Below are 23,295 nucleotides of genomic sequence, written 5' to 3' on the forward strand. Positions count from 1 at the left end.
AAGTGATTTGCAGCAGAAATAGGACGCTACCGGTAGGATCTGAAGTCCTAGGATCTGGAACTGCACCAACACTGGTTCTCTGTGTAGCTTGGCAAAAGCCAATTTACCTCCCAGGGCTCCATTTCCTCATTTGCAAACAAAGGCGATTCCACTTCATCCCATGTGTCTGTTGTAGGACCAGAGGAGATCAATATAAGTGAAGGTGCTTCATATAACCCACATGGGAGGTAGCATCAGTAATGAATGGATCTTGATACTTTGGATTGGTTATATGTTCTTCTAATCTTGCTGTCCTTTGCTTTTTGCCACTGTGGAGCTCAAACAATACTAGTATTATTTTAAACAAAATGCAACAAATGCATATTGGGTGTGCATGGAAGGGGAACTGGGAAATATGACAATTCCGATGGCAAGTGCATGTCTGACTCACCATCCCTCTCAGAAGAATACTCAAATGCTCTCTCCCAGCATCCAAGGCCTCTCCCGATGCTCTTCCATTGACTTCATGCTCCAGTTATAACACACGACAGACATGTAGTCCCTGTAACAGAGCAAGCTCTCTCAGACCTGTAATGCCTCCCACTTGTGGCTGGAACACTGATGTCCCATCCCCTTCCACATTTTGAAACTCAGTCCTTGTACCACTGCTGTCAGGAAAATTCTCTGCCCCCCCCCCCAATGCCCACACAACACTCATGTCAGTACATAATTGCTTAGCATTCTTATCTCCATTACTATCAAGTTCTTCAAAGACAGAAACCATGCTTCTTTCATTTTGTTATCCCAACGTGCCTGGCATAGGACCTGGAACTCTGTTGACACATGGGGAATTTTAATTAATTACGCTAAATTAATAGGTGCTCATAGTACTTTATAGGGTCAGGAGAAGGTAGAGGCTGACTAGTTTGATGCTGAAGAAATTTTATGCTCTCAAGCACATAGATTCATCATTTGCAAAGTATTTGCCTAGCGTCTATGATCATTTACACTCATTTCATAATTAACCCAAAGAATTTCAATAATTTTATTACGTAGGGTTCCTGCAAGTACACTGTGAGTTTATTCAAATAGGAATATTTTATTAGCCTGTCAAATCAGTTTCTTAATAAAGATCATTGCTGACTGACTGACTGTATGAACGAATCAATGAATGGATTTACTATAGCCATTTCTATGTTGCCTCACAGAATCTAGCATGGGACATAATGTATGCTAAAAAATGAGTTCTAAAGGAATGAGTGAAAAAATGAATGTCTTTTTCATCTATTTTTCTAGCTCCAATGACTAACAAAGAATGTGGCATGCAGCTATTCAAAATCCTTGTTTGGTACATGAACAAATTTAAAGATTCAAGAACTATCAAGTGAGAATCTGGCTACTTTTTCAGTTTTATGACCTTTTTACAACAAAAAGTCAAACATGAAAATATCTGCCAAATGTTCATATTTCTAAGTAGAGAGCTGCTAGCAAAACATCATTAAAAGTAGCACCCTGTGGATGGTTAATCTCAAGATCTGCATGGTTATATATGGGGTGACATCTTATTTGGCTATGACCATTACAGAGTTCTTAAGCTGATGCATTTAATGAAGAGTATATTCAGATGTAACATAGTTATTACAGAAATGACAGAAATATTGCATTATATCCAACTATTATGCCATATATTCTAATAGTATTCCATCCAACCAATCGCCTTCTCCCCAAGAGCCCAATTGGCGCCCATTAGAGTTCATGACATGGAATCTTCTCTGTTATGTTTCCCATATAAAAAAAATTAGGCCTTAAGGACCAAGTAGAGTCAGACGAGTTTACCTCATCAGGGCATTTTCCTGACCAAACAGTCAAACTAGCTATCTCTTCCAGGAAACTCATGATTGGATTTTGTTTGGGGGAAAGACAGTCTCTTCCAGGCTGAGTCTACTTGGCTGAACGATGCATCATTCTCCCACTGGGGATCATAAGCTGAAATGAATAGTGAATTGGGTCTTCGAGGAACCCAGGTTCAAAGGTGAAGCCAAGGGAGGGCTTTGTGCATGGATCATGTTAGTCCCAAAAATGTTGAACCACATGACTTCTCAAAATAAAACCATCCAAGTCCCAAAACCAAAGCCGCATGACCCAGCACCTCAGTCTTTTTGTTTAAGTGAGGAAAACAAAGACAGATAAAAATTTATCACCCCATAAACTTATATGAAACTCCAATAAAAATCAATTGAAGTAGATAAAATGTAAAAAATGAGAAAAGCACACCCTTCTCACAGTAATTTGGTCCCCAATTCTGACTTATTCCAATACTAAACATAATTTACAAAAGAAAGAAACAGAACTCACTATCAGTAAAATATTAATAAATTAACAATATGGCTTATCACCCTTTATAAAAGTTATCAGAAAATTCCAAAAAAATATAAAAGTAGGCAATGTGATCGAACACAGAGAAATGGGCCATCTCTTATAGTGCGGGCACATCCTGTCCAGATGCACAAATAAGATGAAAGTAAATAGAAGATCGTTAAAAAGGGAAGGAAGAAATGACCCTCGGTCCATCATCAGAAAAATAAAATTCCAAACAATAGGCACTCAACAACTGGTATATATTAACTAGTCTTTCCCCCTCACCATCACCTCCTTTCTCTTTTCCTTTCTCCCGCTAACCTCTCCTCCATTATCACTGTTAGCATCATCATCTTCCTCCTCATCATCATTGTCATCAGTAAGAAAGAACACGTACAAATCCTTTTGGTCTCTTTATAGGGAAATCACCATTCATGAGACATCAAAATATGGTTGCTGTGGGATAGAGAGACTTATGGAAATTTTGTAGTACTTGATTGCCATGCCATGTGATTGCTTCATGTTTACGAACATTGTTTCACTTATTGTTTTCTTTTTTTTAACCTTGTATCTCACAAACAAAATCAATCTCTCTCCCCCCATTTTATCTATTAATAGACACATTCACACACAATAAATCTTACAATCTCTTTATACCACTCCCAATTAACTAGTTTTACTAAAAAAGATGGTAATTTTACAGAAGTAAAATGCAGATTGTTTAACAATAGTATCAATTATTCTTTTAAACCTGATATTTAAAAAAAATCATCTTTAGGAGCCATGCTAAGGAGCATCCTTAAGGAGCTCATCATAATTATATCCAGGAAGACAGTAAGGCAGAGGAGTAGAGGAAGTAGGAGAAGGGGGATGGGACAGCCATGTAAGATGTATGAGTGACCAATGTGGACTAAGCATTTTACATACTTTACCTGGGTTAGTTCCCATGTTAAGGGGAGAAGAATAGAGGCTCAGTCATATTAAGTGGCCAGCTAGAAAGCAGTGGAGTTAGGGACTGAATTGTTGTCTTTCTGACACCAAAGCCTATGTTTTTTTGTAAATTTGTCTCTTATAGTTATCCTGTTCTAGGACTATTTTGTATTTAAATAAAGTAAAATAAAAACAGTTGTACACACTAAGATATTTATTACATCAATATTATAATAGAAAAAACTGGAATCAAGAAAACAATAAGAGAATGATGGCACAACTCTGTAAAGAGCAGCCATGAAAAGTAATAATTCTGAAGAATTTACGATAACATAGAAAATGTTTATGTTGAAATGATATGAAAGTTATAATAATGGTAAAAGTTATAATAAGTGGAAAAGTAAAGACATAAATCAATTAATTAGAAAAACACGGTCTATCTCTTACAAATTTATGCAAAAAAATCCGCAACAAAATATTAGCAAATTAAATCCAACAATTAATCAAAAGAATTATACACCATGACCAAATGGTATCTATTCCAGGTATGTAAGGATGGTTCAATATTTAAAAATCAATACATGTAATCCACCACAACAACGATCTAAGGGAAAAAAGTCAAATTACATGATCATATCAATTGATGCACCAAAAAAAGAAGTTAGACAAAATCCAACACCCATTCATGATAAAAATGAAACTCAGCAATTTTAGAAGAGAACTACTTAACTTGATAACAAGGCATCTGCAAACAATCCTATAGCTAACATCATGTTTAATGGTGAGAGACTATGCTTTTCACCTACGAACAAGAATAAGGCAAGGATGTCTAACAGCACCACTACTATTCACATACTACTGGAAGTCCTGGCCAGTACAATGGCCAAGAAAGAAAAAAAAGGCATGCAGAATGGAAAGGAAGAAACAAAACTGTACCTACTTGCTGATGATATGATTGTTCATTTAGAAAATTACAAAAAGATTTACAAACAAAAAATCTTAGAACTAATTAGTGAGTTTATCAGGGTTACAGAATACAAGTTCCCAATATAGCTCTATATTAACAATGAACAGTGTAAACAAATTGAAAACACAATACTATTTACCAAAACTCTAAGGAAAATGAAAAATGTAATATAAATTTAACAAAACATGTATAGCGCCCATGTGCTGAAAATTACAAAATACAAATGAAAGCAATGTTTAAAAGACCAAAATGAATGAAAGTAAGTACTGTATTCATGGATTAGAAGATCCAGCATGGCAAAGGTATCAATTCTCCTAAATGAAGCTTAAGGTTTAATATAATCCCTACCAAAATCCCATCAAGGTATTTTGTGGACATATATAGGCTTATTCTATCATTTATTTGGAAAGCTAAAATCACCATAATAGCAAAATTAATCTAAAGAAGAATGTGGGACTAATCATACTATATTTAATATTAAAAGTTACTATACAGATACCATATACAATACAGTGTGGTATTGGTGAAAGAGTGGACACAGATCAATGAAACAGAATACAGAACCCAGAAATAGACACACACAAATAGACCCAATTGATTTCTGCTAAATTCAGAAAAGCAATTCAATGCAGCATGGATTGTATTTTCAAGATACAAGGCTGGACCAATTGGATATCCAAGTGAAAAAACAAGGAAAAACAAAAAACTCACACTAGATACAACACTTACTTCAAAGTGAATCATGGACTTAAATGTAGTGTAAATTTGTACAACTCTTTAAAAGATAAGTAAAAACCAGGATAAAGGGCTAGGCAAAGAGTTCTTGTACTTGACACCAAAAGCATGATACATAAAAAGAGAAACTGATAAATTTGACCTAATCAAAATTATTAACTTCTGTTCTTTGAAAGAATTGGTTAAGAGGAGGAAAAAAAGGTACAGACAGAGAGAAAATATTGTAAATCATATATCTGACAAAGGACAAGTATCATATATGTCAGCACTATATATATGTATATGTATATATGTGTATATGTGTACATGTAAGCATATATATATAATACTGATATATATGTACTTGTTCTTTGTCAGATATATGATTTATGTATATATGTATATATGTAATATATATATATATATATATTATATATATATATTATACATACACACACACATAAACACAAACTAAAGAAACAATCCAACTATGAAATGGTCAAAGGACGTAAATGGGCATTTGACTGAAGAAGACATAGAGATGGGAAATGAAAGAGCCATTAGCAAAACTCATGTTACAAGAAGTAGTATTATTCTTCAGAAATAATGACTGAGCAACTTCAGTACATATTTCCACATTGCATTTCATGTTCCCAAAATAACAAAACATAATAACAGCAATTGAGGTCAACTCTGACCTTTCCATATTCACTTTCAATAGTCAAAAATCAAAGTAGAACTACCATAGACATATTCCCAAATCACGATCACTAAACTTTAATTATTGGACTTAGAGAGCTTCCCAAATTGAAAAATTACATATATATGTATGTATATGTATAATTATGTGCAGAAAATTGAAATTTGATTTTAGATGCATCTGTAATGGTTGAGCCTCAATATTACCTTCTTTTTAATTTGAAGTCACATGATCGACCCATTCAAAGTATTGAGCCCCTCAATAAACACTGAAATGAACAGTAGTTGACCAAGGAGCCAGTCTTTTCCAACGAGGAGATGAAACAATGGCCAAGACAAAGTGATTAGAGTGGCCCACATGTCTTAGACAAAGACTTGTTCTTCCTGTGGGGTCCTTGGACTGCTTTCCTTCACTCCCTGGGTATTCCTTTTGGATGAGTTTCTTGGAAAATGTTCACATTGATCTTTGGTTTATTCCATTGTTTCTCCAAGAAGCCAAAGTTAAAACTGACCTTGAGCTCAAGTAACTTCTAATGTGTCACATATGGGAGCAGAGAGATAAAGCTCTGTCTGTGATTGAGAAAGAATAATTCTGCCAAAGCAGTGTTCTCAATAGCACTGATAATAATAACAACAACTCCTCATATTAATGAACTGCTTTATATTTACCAAGTGTTTTCATACACATTACAGCATTGGATTCTCATGAAAATGCTCTGAGGTAGGTGAGCAAGTATTACTTTTTATTATTCTCAGATGGAAAAAAATAACACTTAAAAATATATGTGCGTTGTCAAATTAATTGACCAGCAAGTTTTACCAACAATCCTTGAATTTCAAATCTCATTTGTAACACTAAAGAAATTTTTAAAGATAAAAACAAATCATTCCACATGCCAGCAACCTAAAGTAATTGATACAAATTTTGTGAATTTTTAAACTTGTACCCATATGCCTTTGAATTTTATGTAACAATCAATTACACTATTGTATTTTGCACTTTATATTCATTACATAATAATCTGATCTAGTTGTGGTATAGTTTTAAGAATCATGTATGGGAAATTATAATTTATTTCATCATTCTCCTACTACCCATGACTTGTTTTCTCCTTTGGTTAATTATTTACTTATGGTAATTTTTGAGGTCTCTGAGCCTTTATCAAAGAGTTTAAAGGTTCCACATCATGAGTTTATTAATCATATTGTCAAGTAGAACATAAACATTTGCATTGAGACTAGCTGTGCTTGCACACACAGTGCAATCCTACTGCAATTCCAGTAGAGTTACCAATTTAAAGTCCGAATAAATATAAAGATAACTCTTCATTTATTCACTTACTTAATCAACATCAAATTGGATCTTTTCAATAATTAGCCAGTTCTATTCCCTTTCATAAAGCTTTTTCATTCATTTATTGAGACCTTGATATTTTTCTTAGATATTTGAATTAGGTGTTATATAATAAAAATTAAGCTTTCCATGATTGATAAAGTATTTTTCAGATTTGTTTCTCTTTCATTTTAGTTGTGTGTTTTTTTATTTAATTATTACACAGTTCTTTAGTTTCTTCTGTAGCTTCAAAGCAGAGGATGTTTTTCCCCAAACTCTAATATTATCAACCCTGTCTTCTGTTTCACTCTGATTGAACTTTAATGTTATAGCTCTGTTTTTGATCCATATGGGATATTTTTGTAAGAAATGTGACTATAACTTTTCCTAAAAGTGTTTTTATACATTTCTACATACCTATAATTTAAACAGTAAAATAAATCTATGAGGCTTATTATAAAATAGGAATCTCCTGTTGCTATCTACTCAATATTACCCTTCCTCAGTGTTATCCACTCTAAATTTCCAGAGAAATGTGTGTGTGTGTGTGTGTGTGTGTGTGTGTGTGTGTGTGTGTGTTTACAGGGAGGGTGCCAAAAAAATGTATACACATTTTAAGAAAGGAAACCAGTATTAAAATTGTAATACTCAATATATACCGATAACAAAAGATGAATACAAATCACGTTTGACTTCTGCAATTACAAGAGGTGCTCAAAGTGGTTCTCATCAGCGTCCAGACACTTCTGATTATAGCGAACTACTGCTTGAGCACCGCTCACCAAAGTGTCCACTTGTATATACTTTTTTGGCATCCCCGGTATATATACACTCATATCGTTGATTTTCGATTTTTCAATTTTAGGCATCAGAGATTGACTTCTCAAGAAGGGAGATACTGACTTAATCCTTTCCCCATCCCACACTAGTATACACATGCACATATCCAGACATCCATCCCCCCAATAAAGTTATATTTTTATGTTGCGCAGATCAATCTATTAAGATTATCTAAATGCTATTTACAACTGGGCCATGCAGCAAGCTATCATTACTTTTCCTTTCTTGCATAAACTTTGTTCTCCCTGGATTCAACGGATGTTTGATTTACTTTTGTTTTCTTTGTTGCCTGTGTTATTATGACTAATACCCCTTTTTCCCCCAAAGTTTTCCCCAGTGTTCAAATACATCCAGTTTTCTATCAGTTTCATCTTCTTGGAAAACTTTTATTCCAGAGGCTCTAACCTGCTCCAAGCTGGACTGGTCGCTCTCTAGGCCAGTTTTGCAGCATTTATCGTAATGTGTCTTTTGCAGCATCCCTAGTAGTTAGGGTAGGCTGCAGGGATAAATACGTGGACTCCCAGAACAGAAACTTATTTCTTGTTCATGTAACAATCCCAGGTGGTAGCCCTTTGTCAGTGGGTAGCCCTCATCCATGTGATGAGTTTGGGACCCAGATTTTTTCATCTTGTAAAGTTACCATCCGTTGGATACTTGTCATCTTCTGCATCCAGCCCCCTCAAAGGGAGTCAGAAGGGGCACCGTCACTTCTTGAAAACAGTCGCCTGGATCACAATTAGTTCTATCTGCATGTCTCAATCCTAAGGCCAGGGATTTGGAGGAGATAGTCTAACTATGTGCCTAAGAGGGAAAAAAGGGGGGATTTTTAATGGTTACTAGAAATCTCTGCCACACGGTCATCAAAAGTATTCCTTTTGCCATTTGTTTGGATGGGATCTCCTGTTTTCCAGATCCTGTGGCTTCTTGTCTCTTACTTTCTTGGCTACTTTAGCACATCCTGAAGTAGCTTTTTCAGAAAGAGTGAGTAGGAAGTAAATTTTCATGATATTGACTGTCCCAAAATATCTTTATTCTACTCGCATATTTATAATTGACAGTTTGAGTATAGAATTCTATGTTGGAAAATGTTTTTTTTCCCTGAAAATTTTGAACATCTTTCCATAAAAAATATTGAAGGTCTTGCTCTGTATCTGCAGAGTCCAAAGTTGTTTTATTCATAACCTTCGGTATGTCTGATTTTTTTTGTCCTCTCTGGGAGCCACAAGATCTTCTCTAGGCCATGGACATTCTGCAATGACATGATGTGGCTCTATTTTGATCCATTTTGCCGGGTACTTATAACTTTTAATTATATAACTCATCTTTTAATTATTTTGAATAATCACTGAATTATTTCTTGATTTTCTCTTCCATTTTCTCTCTCTCTCTCTCTCTCTCTCTCTCTCTCTCTCTCTCTCTCTCTCTCTCCCTTTTGTCTATTTAGAAGTATAATTTTGGATATGGATCCTGCTGAGATCATTCTCTAATATTCTTATTTTTCATTCCTTTTTTCCATCTCTGTTTGTTTTACTTTCTGAGAGAATTCATCACCATTAGTTTCTAAAGCTTCCAACCACTTTATCGTATTTTATATTTTGGATTTTGAAGAGTTTTTCTTGGAGTCGTTATCATCTCTTTTTGTGGCATACTATTCTTGTTTTGTTGCTGCAATAGCTTCTCAGCTGTTTGGAATACAATGATACCTTTAATATTGTAATCTTTCTGCATAAACTGTTTCACCCATGCTGTTGCTTTCTATTTATTTATTTAGTCTCCATCTATTCAATTAGGGCCTTGCTCAAATACCTGGGGCTCTTTGGTTGTTTGCCCATGTTGTAGAGTAGATCTCTAAAGATCTCTATGATGGAAACTGCTGGGCACTGTTTTGACTTGTCAACCTTGGGCTTCACTTTAAGGAGTGATGTGATTGTGCTATTTCGTTGAAGAAAGCACTGTTGTGTGTCTTAAGGTCTTTTCTGGTTGACCATTCAAATTCTGCATAGAAGCATCATCTACTCTGTTAAGAAAAGTATAAGCCAGGCTCCTACTGTTTTGAGAGCCAAGTGTGAAAAGACTGGTACAAGGCACCCAACATTCAGTACAAAAGCGATCATCTCAATTTGCAGTTAGATTTCCCTTCCTTCAAATGCACCTAATATTCTCAGTCCAGAGACACACAGCACGAGGTCTCCAGAGAATAAGCCTCCCGTCTTCTGCCAGGGTGGGAGAGAAGTCGTCCAGCTGAGCAGAGGGAGCGAAGGAGTCTGGTGGTTTAACTGCATTTTAAAACAGAATTTAATCCAACCTCCTGTTTTCAACAACTTCTTCACACACTTCATCCTCCCCACTTCCAGAGGTACCTGGTGCTGACAATGTCGGAGCCCCCTGGGGGACCTGTGGTGCAGACTGAATAGCTGCTCAGCTTTCTCCACCGCTGACTCAGGATTCAGTTGTTTTGTGTGTGTGTGTGGGGGGGGGGGGTGTTGTTTTTTTTTCAGGTCAGCCAAGCATTTTAGCACCTACCTTGTTGCCATAGCCATTTCTCAACTTCTCTGTACTTTTGTATATTTATGCTTAGAAAAATCTTTCAGTCCATTTTAGTGGGGTTTTGAGAAAGACTGGAGAGCAAGATGCTCAAGTCTTAAACTTCAACCTAGAAAACCTTAATGTAACTTTTCTTTTCCCAACCTGCTACCTTGCCAGAATACCATTTAATAAATAATCTTCATTTTCTCCTTGTTTTGAGTGTTTGACACATACCAAGTTAATTCTATTCCTGGAATTCATATTCTAACCAACTGATCTATTTTATACCAGTGTCATAATGTAAAATGCTTTGCTGTTCTAGAATGTATTTTCATATACAAATACAATACTTGCTCAATACAAGCCCACGCTTTCCTTATTGCTACATTTATTCAGGTAACGCATGTGGAAAGAACTCTGTTAAGACTCATCATGGAAGCAACTTGCCAATTAATACTACAGGCAGACTACATTTCTTTTTGTTTTAAAAAAATATCTAAACAGACATGTCCTTAAAATTAGTTCCAATTCTATTAATCATCCCTCTTCCAGTATATGTCAGCCAAGATTGTTTCTATTCCAGGCCTAAAGGCAAAAAAATCCTCTGGGTTGACAGTTTACCACGGAACACGAACCATCCATTTATCCTAATCTCCTTCAACCAGAAACATAACACAGAGACACACATAACCACACAATACCTCCCTAAGCCATATGTATCTCACTTAGATTTCTGCCCCTTTGAAGCTCAGTGACACTTGTTGCTTTAGAATATCAAGATATTTTGTCAGACATGAACTTTAGCAATCTCAGTAACATTTTCTTACCATATTAAAGATGAAAAAAAGGGCATCAGCTTGGTTATCTCCTAGGACCATCAGGACTACGCAATGTCATTTTTGATCTTCTCACACAGGAATGGTCTCTGTATATTCCCAAATATTTTGCCCTTACCAGACCTTCCTTATTGCTGAGACGGATTACAACATGATCTACTCTGCTCTTCGCTTCTTACTACAAACATCTGTTACCAAGAGTAAGTGACATTTAAACATTCAAAACTGATTTTTTTCTTCCATATAGATTTACCCAGGGGGGAAAATTATTTACTTACACTACATGTCTCATTACATTATATTCGGCAAATAAATATTAATCAAATACTTATCTTTGAGCCATACCTAACAGAACAATGTTCATTAAGCTAAGTAGCTCCTGTACTTTTCAAATGATTCCTCGATGCTAAAATTTATTATCTTGTAAGCTATTGGCGTAGCCAAAACATATGAACCAGAAGAAGAACTGCTGGTTACATGAGGAAATAACCCACATGTTTCACAGCTGAGGTAGCAAGAAGGAAGAGCAATAACAACTACAGAAAAAAGTATGCGAAATAATTTCGTATTTATGAGAAATGAGACCCTATCCATGGAACAGCGCTATATATGTGCTATCTATCGGCCTCCTGGGAAGATAGTTCAATTCTTTATAAATGAATTGTGCATCAGTTTTAAATTGTTTTGTTTCTTATTCTAGGTCTTATTCATCTTAGAAGTTGATTATGTGATTTTTGGCTCATTCTTGCGATCACTCAGAGACATTAAAACAATGGTGTGAACTTATTGTATCATTCCCCACCTAATCTCACTGGAAAAGTATAAAGTTTTTAATGGCCTATTTATGGCTCTCAAAAACTTGATTTAGGGTGGGAAATATTGGACAAAGCTACTTTTTTGCAATCAAAAGCACATACCAAAAAGAAGATAGTCTCTCAAATTAGGAACTCAGGGTCCAAAAATAAAATGGGATCCAAATGTTTGCTAAGAAAAGAGACTAGGCAGAGACAAGATTCTCAGCCCACCCCACCCACTCTCACTCTCATCAGAAAAGAGATCCTCAAAGAGGCATTTGCAAATACTTAAAGGACTAAGACTCATTGAAATAGGGGATCTATTTCATGAAAAAAGTTAAAATAAAGCAGCTAAAGTAAAAAATCATGGGGTGGTGCGAGTGGCCTGATCTTTTCCCCACCACAAATATGACTTCCCTCAACTCCAGCTGCGTGAATATGTTGACTTTGAAGACCATCATCAGAGGCTGAGTAACACCCAATCTTTCCATTTCAAGGCCTCTGGATTCTTTCCTTCTGGCCTTCATTCCAAAAACAATACACATCCCAGTTACCCCCTGGCCTAATGGGCCAAATCACACAGCATTCTATTTCAGGAAATGAGCGTCTCAAGGTCTTTCCTCTGCCTTTTGCTCTTGGTGAGGCATGTTTACCTAATTAGAAGAAAAGCTAAAACTATTTACATATACTTGTAGGTTTCTTTTACGTATATACAAGGAAAAACCAGTCTGATTGAGTAAATAATAAAGCACCAAGCATAATGAAACTGGGTTTTCCTTGCCCTGGTCATTTTCCCCAGCTTCTACAGCAGAGCCTTCGCAGGTGTTTCCGGTATTGTCTAGGTCAGTTAACATAGCCATTTGGTGCAACTAAATAATAAGAATCTGGGCCAGCTAATTTTGCACAGAATAAATCTCAGTGTTTTGCTAAATTCCCCCTTACAAGACAATTGCCAACAAATGATGTGATTTATCCCTTAGGAAAGACTGGGTGAGAAGAGGGGGAGGGGGTGAATAATGAGGAAAGAGAGAGAAGGGTGTACATGAGTCAATTTTTGGAAAAGTCTGAATAAATAATAATCAAGCTAATGGCAACTAGAAGGAAACACCCTAATGATTCTGGACCAGTAATGCTTAGAACAAACATAAATAGTTCAAACTCTCTCTCTCTCTCAGAGTTTATTATGATACAACTCAGTTGATAATCAGTCACAGTACAACAAGAATCTACAAATCCATAGGAGACAGAGATGAATGAGAGAGATGGAGACAGACAGAAACCCAGATCTCTAACCAGATCTCTTTCGGCAGTGTGGAGAAATGAAGGTCTTCAGAGCCAGTCTCCGCCACACTACCAAGTAGTGGAAACTCTGGGCAAATCATTTAACTTCCTAGTGCCTTAGATTCCTTTTATATGAAATGGAGATGATATTAAAATTTATCGATTTCTGAGGAGGTCTACATGAGCTAAGATATGAGTGTGTTCTATGGCAATAACTATTAGCAAAATATGAAGACATATATACATATATATACATATATATATACACTACCTATTTATATGCCATTGGGAATAAAATATCCTCTTAGAATAAACCTTCTAAAACTAATTTGTATAAAGAGCAATAACATTGTTCACGCTGTTGATCTACTATACACATTTATGTATGGTAATCGAGTCTAAGAAAACAACCAGAGATTGGGACAAAATGCTGTTCACAGACATGTGCATTGCAGTGTTACTTAAAATAGCCAGCTAATTGGAATAAGCCTTAATGTCAAGTAGTAGGAGAAAAGTACATCTATATGATGCTATATTAGACTATCTTTAAGAAATTGTAAATTTACATTCTAATGTATTGGATCCAATTCACAGCAAATGCACGCAGATGTCTTTGCATACATACACTAACAATGGAAGAAATGATCTCAAATTATGGACAGTATGGTTGCTTTTAAGTGTTTTAAATTATATAGATTTGTGGGTGATTTTTCTTCTATATGCTCTCCAAATTTTCTTAAAATCCATGAATTATTTAATCATGGGAAAATGTTATTGTAAATACTGTATATATTCCAGCTTCATAATCTGCCACATAGCAAGGGTTCCACTTACCTTGCAGGACCAGGATGAAAAAAAGAAAGGATGAGAAATAACTTTTAATAAGTAACAGGGATCCACTGTTTCCTGAATTTATGTTTCCTTCATTTATATTTCAGTTAGTGGTATCAATCACCGTCTGTTGGTTGAAGAAACAATATGTATTATATGTATATGGGAACCTATCTTTTTCAAAATATGCAGATGTAATTGTATTTCATAAACTACAAATCCATTTAAAATGACTACCAAGTTCACAGCAGAATTTTTATTATCAGGATGTCGTTCAATCAACAGGAACTAAAAGTGTAAGTGCTCTTAAATATAAGTCTGCAAAATACTTTGATATTAAAAAAGAATTCCTCTTAGAGGAAATGAACAAGTTAAGCTTCAAACATCATGTCATAACACACAGCAAGGTAGCAAATAAAGACCACAGGACCCATCAATAGTACTAAGGAGCCACCTGAAGAAGCTCCCATTGGGTCAAAGATAGAACAATTTGAGCTTCAAAGAGGATAACTATACTTCATTGAAACCCATCAAATATGCTTAAATCCATGAGATCAGAATAATATTTTATGAAATTAACTGTTCATTTTCAGAGGACCTTAGGGAATCAATTTATAATCTTAAAACCTGACAAGTAAACAGAAAGATGTAAGCATTTATTCTGCCTTTCCTATATTAATTGTGCATTTGAGTAACCAGTTAGTAGTTAAGGGGAAATATCTATTTTTAAGTGTACCCCAACTAACAAATAAAAGAGAAATTATGGAATTAAAATATCATTTCATAATCTCAAATTGAGCAAGGTTATACGCACAATTCTAATATGACTTCCGTGCTCTCTGCCCCCAGTGTTACTCCTGTGGTTTTGTTTCCTTTTCTTACCTATTGAATTAGCAAGGATTTCCAGAACAATGCTGAACAGGAGTGGTGAGAGGGAATATCCTTGTGTTGTCCCTGATCTTAGTGGGAAAGCTTGGAGTTTCTCACCATTAAGTATGATGTTAGGTGTAGGGCTTTTTTAGATAGTCTTTATTAAGTTGAGGAATTTCCTTCCTATTGTTAGTTTACTGAGAGTTTTTATTATGAATGGGTGTTGGGTTTTGTGAAATTATTTATCTACATCTACTGATACGATCATAAGATTTTTCTTTTTCAGTCTGTTGATACGATGGATTATATTAATTGATTTTTAAGTTTATCTCTTGGTCATGTTTTCTAATTCTTTTTATTCTTTTTTTTGGAATCAATTTGCTAATATTATTTTGAGGATCTCTGCCTCTGCGTTCATGAGAGATTTGATTTGTAGTTTTTTTGTGTTTATTTGTTTGTTTGTCTTCTTGTAATGTCTTTGGATTGGTATTAATGTTGTCCTCATAGAATAAGTTAGGGAATAGTCCCTCTGCTTTTATCCTCTGACAGAGATTGTAGAGAATTGGTATAATTTCTTTTCTAAATATTTGGTAGAATTCACCAGTGAACCCATGTGGGCCTGGTGCTTTCAGTTTTTGAAGGTTATTAATTATTGGTTCAATTTCTTTAATATATATCGGTCTATTAAGATTATTTATTTCTTCTTGTGTGAGTTTTGGCAGATCGTTTCTTTCAAGGAGTTGGTGTATTTCATCTAGGTTATTAAATTTGTAGGTATAGAGTTGTTAATAGTACTCCTTTATTATTTTAATTGTATGGTCTCTGTAGCAATGTGACCTTTGTGACTTCTGATATTAGTAAAGTGTGTCCTCTCTCTTTCCTATTTGTTAGCCTGGATACATGCTTATTGATTTTATTGATCTTTTTGAAGAACCAGTTTTTGGTTTCATTGATTTTCTCTTCTGATTTCCCATAATCAATTTCATTGATATCTCTTCTAATTCTAATCATTTATTTTCTTCTGCTTACTTTGGATTTAATTTGCTCTTCTTTTTCTAGTTTTCCAAGGTGGAAGCTTAGATAATTTATTTTAGATCTTTCTTCTGTTCTAATGTACACATTTAATGCTATAAATTTCCTTCTAAGCACTGCTTTTGCTGCACAGCACAATTTTTGATAATTTGTATTTTCATTTTCATTTAGTTCAAAATATTTTAAAATTTCTCTTGAGATTTCTCTTTGATCCATGTGTTGTTTGAAGTATATTGTTTAATCTCCATATATCTTGGCATTTTATAGTTATTTCTCTGCCCCTGATTAGAAGTTTAATTCCATTGTGGTCTGAGAACAGACATTATATTATTTCTGTAAGTTGTGTTCTATAGCCCAGAATGTGCTCTATCTTAGTAAATGTTCCATGTGAGCTTGATCAAAGATTTTCATTCTGCCTGTTTTGGATGAAGTCGTCAATAGATGTCAAAGCTATTCTGTTGGTTGATGGTGTTGTTGAGTTCATCTATGTGCTTGCAGATAGTCTTCCTCCTACGTGTGTCCCTTTCTGTGAGAGGGCTGTTGAAGTCTTCAACTATGATAGTGGGTTCCTCTATTTCTCCTTGCAGTTTTATCAGGTTTTGCCTCATGTAGTTGGATGCCTTCTTGCTGTGTTAAAACCGGTATGTTGTCTTGGAGAATTGACACCTTTATCATTGTGTAAAGGCATCAATTATCCATGATAACATTTTTTATCTACGATAACGTTTCTTACTTTGAAGACAGCTCTGTTTAAAATTAATGTAGGTACTCCTGCTTTCCTTGGATTAGTGTTAGCATGGTATATTTTTCTCCATCCCTTTACTCTGAATACCGTGTTTCCCCAAAAATAAGAACTAGCCGGACCATCAGCTTTAAAATGCGTCTTCTGGAGCAAAACTTAATATAAGACCCGGTCTTATTTTAATATAATATAAGACCGGGTATAATATAATATAATATCAGATATTATGTTAATTTTTGCTCCAAAACATGCATTAGAGCTGATGGTCTGGCTAGGTCTTATTTTCAGGGAATCACGGTATATGTGTCTTTATACCTAAAATAGGTTTCTTGTAGCCAGCATATAGTTGGGTTGAGTTTTTTGACCAACTCTGACAATCTCTGTCTTCTAACTGGTGCATTTAGAGCACTGACATAAAAAATGATTATTGATATAGTTGAACTAATAGCTGCCACATTTGTTAGTGTTTTCTATTTGTTGCTTTTGTTCTTTGTTCCTATTTTTGTCTTCCACTCTTTTTCTGCTTTTTGTGGTTTTAGCTGAGCATTGTATATTATTCCATTTCCTCTCCTTTATTAGCATAACAGTTATATTTCTTTTTTGTAGTTTTTTTAGTGGTTGCCCTATAGTTAGTAATATACATTTATAACTAATCCAATCCTGCTCTCAAATAACATGAGTAGTGTGAGTATCTTATAGTAACAAAATAATCCTAATTCTTTCCTCCTGTTCCTTGAAATCATTGCTGTCATTCATTTCACTTATATATAAACATATATAAGCATATATATGTATAACATATACATATATACAACATATACAAATACATAATAGATACATAGCATACATAATTGAATACATTGTTGATATTATTTTTTGAACTGTTATGCTGTCAATTAAGAATAAGAAAAAAACAATATTTTTATTTTACCTTCACTTATTCCTTCTTCAATCCTTTTCCTTTCTTTCTGTAGATCTGAGTTCTGATTTTCAGTCTATCATTAATTTTCTTCTCTAAAAAACTTCTTTTAACATTTCATTCAAGGCAGGTCTACTGGCAACAAAGTCCCTCCATTTTTCTTTAAGAAAATCTTTATTTCTCCTGCACTTTTGAAGAGTAATGTTTCAGCGTACATAATTCTAGACTGACATTTTTTTCACCCAACACTTTAAATATCTCATTCCACTCTCTTTCTGTTTGCATGGTTTCTGAGGAGAAATTGGACGTAATTTTTATTTTTCTTCTTTTATAGGTAAGGTTCTCCCCACTGCCCGCTGGCTTCTTTCACAGTTTTTCCTTTTTCTCTGATTTTCTGTAGTTTGAAAATTATATGCCTAGGTAAAGTTTTTGTTTGTTTGTTTATTTGTTTGTAGTTTTGGCATTTACCCTGCTTGGTGTTCTCTGAGCTCCCTGGATCTGTGGTTTGGTGTATGACATTAATTTGTAGGAAATTTTCAGTTATCACTTCAAATATTTCTTCTCTTCTACTTTTTTTGTTTTCCTTCTGGTATTCCCATTATGTGTATGTTACATATTTTGTAGTCATCCGTCAGTCCTTGGATAGTCTGGGTTTTGTTTTTTTTTCAGTCTTTGTTCTCTTTGTTTTTCAGTTTTTTAGATTCTATTGATTTATCCTCTACCTCAGAAAGTCTTTCCTCAGCAGTGTCCAGTGTACTTATAAGCCCATGAAAGATATTCATTTCTGTTACAGTTTTTTTATTTTTTATTTTTGGTTCTACCCTAAGGTTTCCAACTCTCTGCTTACATTGCCCATCAGTTCTTGCATACTGTTTACTTTATCCATTAGAACTCTTAGCATATTAATCATAGCTGTTTTAAATCCCTGTCTGATAATTCAAGAATCCCTGCTATTTATGCCTCTGATGCTTACTCTGTCTCTTCAAATTGTGTTGGTTGTTTTTTGCTTTTGGTATGTCTTATACTTTGTCCTTGATAGTCAGATGTGATTTACTGTGTAAAAGGAACTGTTATAAATAGGCCTTTGGTAACGTGGTGGTGAGGCGTGGAAGGAGCTGAAGCATTCTCCAGCCCTGTGACTAGGTCTCAGTCTTTCAGTGAGCAGATGCCTCTGCACTGGGAACTTCATAAGTGTTTTTCGGTTATTTTTCTGCCCCCTCAGGTGGGATAGGATGGCTCGATCTAACCGGAAGTGGCTATTTCCCTTCCTCAGGTCACTTAGGCTCTGATAAAACCCCAGCAGGGTAGGCTCTCATGAGCTTGTTTCTTCTGAGGGCAGATTTTTATTAAGAACAGAGTGTGCTGTCCTATTTCAAAATGGTTCCTCCATGCCACCCACTCACCCCACCCCCGACCCCCACTGAAAGTCCTAGGGAATTTTTCTCTGATTTTTGCTGTGGGAGTCTCGCTGAGTTCCTAGAGATATATCGCATAATATTGTGGGACCTCTTATGCCTGGATCGCACTGGAGTTTTTAACTCTCAGAGTTGTCGACACTGAGCCTCCAGCAATTGATCAATTACAAATCATTCTTTCTGACCCCGGCACCGGTTCTCACACTGGTTTCCGGTTGTGAGTCTCTGATACTGAGAAGGTGAGAGCCGTGTGGCAGGACCTCAGAGTACAATCTAGAAAGAGCAATCCCTGGCCCACTGAGACCTCGATCCTACAAATACAAGGAGCTGAATTCTACCAACGCCCTGAATGAGCCTGGAAGTGCATTCTTCCCTAGAGCTTCTAGATGAGAACTCAGCTCAGTAGACACCTTGAAATCATCTCTTGAGTACAGAACCCAATCACAGAGCGCTGGACTTGGGATGTACCGAGCTGTGAGCTAGAAGATGGCTGTTGTCTTAAGTAACTAAGTTGGTGGTGATTTCTTAGGCAGCAATGGGAGCAGATTCAAGCATCAACAGCCGCTCCCATCTCATAAAAAGAGAAAGCAGACATTAGGGCCTTCCTGATGAACAAACACAAATCTAAAATGTGTAGAACACAACGTAACGAAATGAAACAAAGAACACAAAGATAAAATAAGGTCTGAATAAGCCTCTGGATTCAGGAATCAATTTTCAGGAAAACAGAAGATAGAGGAACGTGTTGAACTGCATCATGGCTGTGGAAGGGGGACAATCCAGGCTGGGAAAGAGTATGTGGTCAAATGCTCCAAGCTTTTCAGTAGATCAACTGTAGGGAAAGAAAGTATTGGAGGAAGACCCTGTAGATTGAAATCCACTTAAAAGATCTATCAAAAAGTTTTTAAAGAGTCTATACAGTAATATCTGCAGATGCGTGTGATAAACTATAAAGTAATACAAATAAAAAGGATTACTATAAAAATCATATTAGTATTTACTTTGTTGGGGGAGGAGGGGAAGAATTTGCGATCAGGATAGAACCAAGAAAGACTTCTCAAGTGACTGGCAAAGTTCTATTTCTTGACCTGGATGGTGGAAAATATTGAAGTTACTTACAACGAAGATTTGTTGAATGAGTTAATTGAGGCATTGCCATTAAGGTGTAAAACAAAGATGTTTGTCTGCACTACTTTTCCTGACAGCCTATACAGTTGCTTACAAATTCAAACAACGCAATGCTCTTCACAGAGGAAAGTTATGATTGTGATAGCTCAGAATCTGAGGTGGCTCCCACAGTCATGTGAATCTAGCAGAGAAAGGTCACCTACCTACCTCTTCCCTCAGGAAGATCTTTTTGGCCCTCATCCCTACAAAGAGGGTTAATGTACAGCCCTACTTAACCAACTCAAGTGCTGATTGGGGCCAACTAGGGACCTTGAATGAGTGACACTGGTACGAAATGCTATCTGGGTGGTAAAACTTCAGTTTGGATGAAAATAGAAAGCGTAAGGGATTATGGAAAACTGGGAATCACTGGGCTTTTCGAAAAGAGGGTGAAGACTTTCTCTGACGTCCTTATTGCAGATATGGGGGGATTGGGGCCAAGCGTTTTTCAAGGAGGTTGAGAATTTAAACATTTATGTAAAATTCCTCTCCCTTTTCTGTTATTAAGTAATTCAAATGAAAAAATACAGCATGCGCCAATGCTGTGAGAGCCAAACTAAACACTGTGAGGCCAGGTCCAGCCAACAGGCTGCCAGTTTGCTGCTCTGGATATGGACCCAGAGTGAGAACTTGTACGTTACTGCTCTGCCACCCCCAGCTGCACCTGGGCTGCTTCCAACACGCAGCTTGTGTGCTGATTCCTGAGTGGCAGGAGGTGTCTCTGTGGGACGGGTTCCTGAAAAGGACTTTGCAACTCATCTGAAAGCCCTTCTACTAGGGCAGCTCTTCTCCGCACATCAAGTCCTTATTAAATGTCTTCTGCTCCGAAGAGGGCAGGAAAGGACCAAGTGGGCGAGAATGGCTAGGATTCTCCATGCAGAAGTACAGTCTGTCAGTCTCGGTCCACAGTGGTGGAAGTTTGGGCACTGCCTCCAACTGCCCGAACCTCCCACCCCGGATCTCTGGCTACATAGGAAGGGATACTTACCAACCTTCCAACTCGAAACAGGGAGTACGCATGCAGCTCCCAGTGCTAAGATATTGTGATGGGCAAAAGCACACGCCAGAGGCAAGCGGTGCCAAGGCTCTTGATCACCGTTAGCGCTGAGGCTTCATAGGATTGCATGGCCGTCTACCGAGGACCTCCAAGACGACAATTACACAGCTGGTACCGTTCATCACTGTGCCCTTGAGTGTGAAAGGAGAATTTGAAATTACAGTATGAAACGGGCACACAACTCCTACCGTAAAATAATATTATTATTTCCAGAAATCCCAAATTGTTGTAATTTGGCTTTCACCCCAAAGGAAAAAAGAAAAAAAAGAAAGAAAAAAAAAAAGAAAACTAAGATCATAGAGTCCAAAATTTCTAACTAGATTCCAGATGTCACACAAGAAAAAGCAAGAAAAGCTTTCTATGTTTTGGGTAGGTGGTTTTTCCAAAGACACTGGATTTCCTGGAGGTCCATTAGAATAAACAAACAAACAAATAAATCACTACTAATGTGTTAACTAGAAAATTCCACAAGCCCTCCTGGTCCCAGAGGTAAATGTCAACGTGAATAAATTTCCCCAGCACACTCTGTGGACTTATTAAAAGGATACCAGCCAGAGGGGCTGGGCATTTCTGGGCATGTCTAGCCCAACTGAAGTAGAGGTGCTTTTTGTGGGATTACACAAATGAGTAAGGCTTGGTAGAGAACTGGAGTTTCTTCCTGTGGCTCTCTTTTGTGTGGGATTTATGAGTATATATTAATCTTAACACATTCCTTAAATGTCAGGCACATATCACCCCAAGATGCATGTACCTGAGCATATACGTTGTGTCAGGTGCTATGTACCTGTTTGGGGTGCAGAGGAGACTAGGCGCCTCTTTCTTTAAAGAGCTCATGATCTAGTTATACCTCCTTTATGAGCCTCGGTTTCCAATTCAGGAAATGAGGGGTTTGGATTAATAACTTCTGAAATTCCTTCCAGTAATTCTATGTGGTTGTCAAGGATCTGAAGCCAGATTCACGATGGCATCTGTTTTCTTTCTGCAGGTGAATACATGCAGGACACTCAGAAGACAATGACATAATTCTCAGGTCAGGGCTCAGGTTGGCATGTAAGACAGGCCCTTACAGAAAAGAATGTGACTCTCATCTTTGAACTCATTACCCATCTTCCGTGCCCAGAACAGCAATTTGTACACAGAATTGTAGGTTTGTGGTTGTTTAATAACGGTTATAACATATGTCCATAGCATTTTGAAACTGGCGGGTAATGCTGTTTCTTTTTACAGAAAATCGAGTTGGCACTACATGTACAAATACTCGTGATGCTGTGAAAGAGAGTGTGGAACAAGGAATAGAAAGAAAACAAAACTGCACGGCTAAGGAAACAATCAACTAATGAAAAAGACAACATAAGGATTGGGGAAAAATATTTGCAAACCATATATCTGATAAGAAGTTAATATCCAAAATATATAAAGAACTAATGTAACTCAATAGCAATAAAATAAACAACCTGATTAAAAAATGCACAAAGGATCTGAATAGACATTATTATTTTTTCCATAGGAGACATACAAATGGACCATTGGTATATGAAAAGGTGCTTAACATCACTAATCATCAGAAAAATGCAAATCAAAACCATAGAGAGTTTTGATTTCACACCTGTTCAGATGACTATAATAACAAAAAATAAAAATAAAAGATGACAAGTGTGGTAAGGATGTGGAGAAAAGAAAACCCTTGCTCACTGTTGGTGGAAATGTAAATTGGCACAGCTATTACGGAAAACAGGATGGAGATTCCTCAAAAAACTAAAAATAGGACTACCATATGATCCAGCAATCCCTGTTCTGGGTATATTCTTGAAGGAAATGAAATCAACACCTCGAAGAGCTGCTCCCATGTTCAATGCAGCATCATTCACAATTGCCAAGATATAAAACAACTTAAATGTCCATCATTGGGTGAGAGAATAAAGAAATTGTTACATATATATATATATACATACATACATATATTTATATATGAAAGGGTACAAAGTTGCAGTGATGTAGGATGAAA

General features: G+C 36.2%; 1 long non-coding RNA gene across 1 annotated transcript; it reads right to left on the reverse strand.

Moving 5' to 3' along the window:
• Window positions 1-430: 430 nt before the first annotated feature.
• Window positions 431-21,417, reverse strand: LOC148758964 (uncharacterized). The gene is made up of 3 exons (XR_016019879.1): window positions 21,222-21,417; window positions 14,092-14,215; window positions 431-541 (listed from the first exon to the last, which is right to left on the reverse strand). It is a non-coding gene; the product is annotated as an uncharacterized LOC148758964 (long non-coding RNA).
• Window positions 21,418-23,295: the final 1,878 nt, after the last annotated feature.

This window comes from Rhinolophus sinicus, chromosome 2, assembly GCF_057876585.1.
Source record: "Rhinolophus sinicus isolate RSI-liver-muscle chromosome 2, RSI-T2T, whole genome shotgun sequence".
NCBI classification, from domain to species: Eukaryota; Metazoa; Chordata; class Mammalia; order Chiroptera; family Rhinolophidae; genus Rhinolophus; species Rhinolophus sinicus.